Below are 3,172 nucleotides of genomic sequence, written 5' to 3'. Positions count from 1 at the left end.
GAAAGAACCTGTAACAGTCTTTTGAACACATTGATAAGTATGGAATGAAAACATGATTTTGGGTTCTTTAAGAATATTCAACTTTAACTTGTTTTCATAATTAGATTCGTATTCAACAATAGGCATTCTTATCTCCATACTTATTATTGTTATTTTTCCATCATGAGGAGCTGCTCCTGATCCAGCCCATTTGTACAAAACATCGTTATTGTTGTTAGCTTTTGAAAATGCTATTCTCAATCCACCTTTCCACATAACCTCTTTATAATCACTTAAGAAGCCTGGAATTAATCTTAATGGGTACAAAACACTAAAGTCCTTTCTTAGACCAAGTTTATCATCTGTTTCAAATCCTGCTTGTTTTAGATATTCAACTTCTGGTTTGGAAATCTTTAATGTTCCGACAGCTGTAGATGTTATTCCTGGTAGTTCAATCTTATCTATAACAACTCCATGCTTTCTAACCTCAATTTGAGAAAAGAAGAATGGGAAGAAGTTATCTACAAGTTTTATAGTATCATTTGCACCAAATGTTCCTCCAACTGATGCACCAACAACTTCAAAAGTCATATGACAATCTGCTTTGTGTGGATGTATGAAACCATCGCCCACATTGAAATCAAACTCAATATCTTTGTTAGCTTCATTCAAATTATTAAATGTTCTTGTGTTAGCTTTAAAACTCTGTAACTCGTAACTCTCAACACTATCCATTTATTATAAAGAAAATCTTGAAACAATGCTTTGTGGTAAACACCATCAAGTTTTGGGGCTTGTTAAAGTTAGTTGCTTTATGGCGATTTAACCATCAAGCTTTGTATCTAGTGAAAGGGAATCTAAAAGTCTTTGCGTAAACCAACAAACATACTAACAATCTTTTCATCGACGTCATCTTCATCGCTATATGCTTCAAGGTGTGAACCGTACCATTTGATTGACTTTGACTCCAGCTTTGATTCTTTTAGTCTGTTGTACAAGTTGATTGAGTTAGGGTCGTCGGTGTTAAGAATGACTTTGAGTTGTGGATACTTTGCTTTAAGCTGTTTAAGTCTTGAGCTAACGTTGCATTGTTGAATCCTACCAACCCAATAAGAATAAGACTCGTAAACAATTTTCTTTTCTCTAGTTTCTTCATCATAAGGGTCAAGTATCAGTTCAAGTTGGTGTTCGGTTAGGTTCTTTTTGATTACGATGAGTCTGCGGATCTTGCCTGGGTCTTCTGTGTATGGCGCTGCAATGAGTTTGAGTGATGCGACTTGAGTTGTTAGGTCTTTGATTCTAGTTGGGCAACTCGCTCTTCGTACTTATTGTTTGCTTCTTGTAAGCGGTCTGTCTGTCCTTGGTAGTGTTGGATGAAATGATTGGCTATGTAGTTGTTGACGATCTTAGAAACCTTGAAGGCAAACTCGTCTGAAACCCAAGCTGCAATGTGAACTATGAGGTCTGGGTGGTAGTATGTGCCTGAAATAAGTTTGTCTTCCGTTGTTTTGTTTTGTGTCATGATGGTGTATTTTGCAATCGGAAAATCTTCCGTTCGGGAGTTTGTTTGTGTTTGTATAGCTGTATAAATATTAGCATTGCCGGAAAGTCGACCGAGGAAAAATTTACCAAACACCTTAATCATTCTCTTACTTCGTTTAATTTCTTGCCAATGTTTTAGTTCCTTTCCGCCATCTTTACAAAGTTTAGTTGCGTTAATGAATCCGTTACGGTAGCCGTCGCTCTTAATCATGATAACAACAAAGTCACCGTAAAGAGCCTTGTCGAACTCTATGCCGTCCTTTGACTTGATGAATTGAAATGCTGTGTCTGTGATGTCTATGGCTGTGATGTCTTTAATAAGTGAGTCCATTGTGACATATTGGTTTTTGGTTTTAAGTTTGTTGTTGTGTTCATTTTTGTGGCTTCATGGCTTTAACCATCAAGCTTTAGACTAAGTGTAAAAACAACACTTTTATGGGACGTATCCATAAAAGAATCATACATAATAAACATAAAAACTTATAACCCCCATCCCAACTTAACCTTAGCATTCATAGCAGTACCAACCCCAAAAGCAGCTAATCGTTCACCAATTGATGCGTCACTGCTAAATGCTCTTTTCCATGCTTTAGTTTCTAGTTCCTTATCTGCAATATGTCTTGACTCTGTATCTTTATTGTCTCTGTAGTATATATCATGTTCTTTACAAGCCTCATCTAATGGGTTAATACCTTCATCACCTCTTTCTAACCTTTCTTGAAGCTTCGTAAAAGGCTCGCAAAATCTGAAGCCTGGTATATGTAACTCCGGTATTCCCTTCATGTTTAAAATCTTATTCATTAGTCCTTTTTCAAGCTTCTCATCATTCCAGAATCGTGGTGGTAACGTATTTAAGATCTTAATCAAATACCCTATACCTTTTGGATCATTAGGAATAAATTGTGAAAGCTTATTATTAATCATACTCACTATACCTACTTTCTCATTATAAAAGTTATTATTGTCAGCCTTTTCTTCTCCATCTATAACTATTAACCTATCTATAAGCTTTCTCACGTCGTCCATCCATACATATTCTTTAGGTATCTCGGTATATTGTTTAATTCCTTCACCAGACTTTGGTGTTTTCTTTCTTGGCGGTGTTGGAGGTAAAGATGGTTTAATATAATTATCCCAAATAGGTTTGATAATATTAATGTACTTAGAACCTCTACTAGATGCTACCTTTTTATCTCGATTATATTTTTGGAAGGCAGCATCTGATTCTATTATTATTTCCTTGTACTGTTCAAAATCATCATCATCATAATCTTCAATGGTTTTATTAGTATTCGTCGTTAACAATTCCCATAGACCTTCTGTTCCTTTATAAGTTTTACCATTAATTATCAAATCATCACCATTCACTTTAACTTCCAAATTTCCTATCTTATTTATTATTTTTCCATCTTCTTCTACAGTTCTTATTCCAAATACACTATCATTTCTTTTACTATAATATTTCGTTGCAATCTTACCAAATGACTGTGCTGTTGTTAAAGGTTCTACTCCTTCCACTTTGTCTTTAATTTGTTTTCTCATTTGTTTTATTTCTCCCGTTATAGGCGTATCACTACTACTTGGAGAACTATCATAAGTCATCTTTTTAGGTGTTTCTGTAAGACTGGGATCTATTGAAGCCGTCTTATGT

This window comes from Thermobia domestica, chromosome 11, assembly GCF_964235325.1.
Source record: "Thermobia domestica chromosome 11, izTheDome1.hap1.1, whole genome shotgun sequence".
NCBI classification, from domain to species: Eukaryota; Metazoa; Arthropoda; class Insecta; order Zygentoma; family Lepismatidae; genus Thermobia; species Thermobia domestica.
This window is presented reverse-complemented; position numbering follows the sequence as displayed.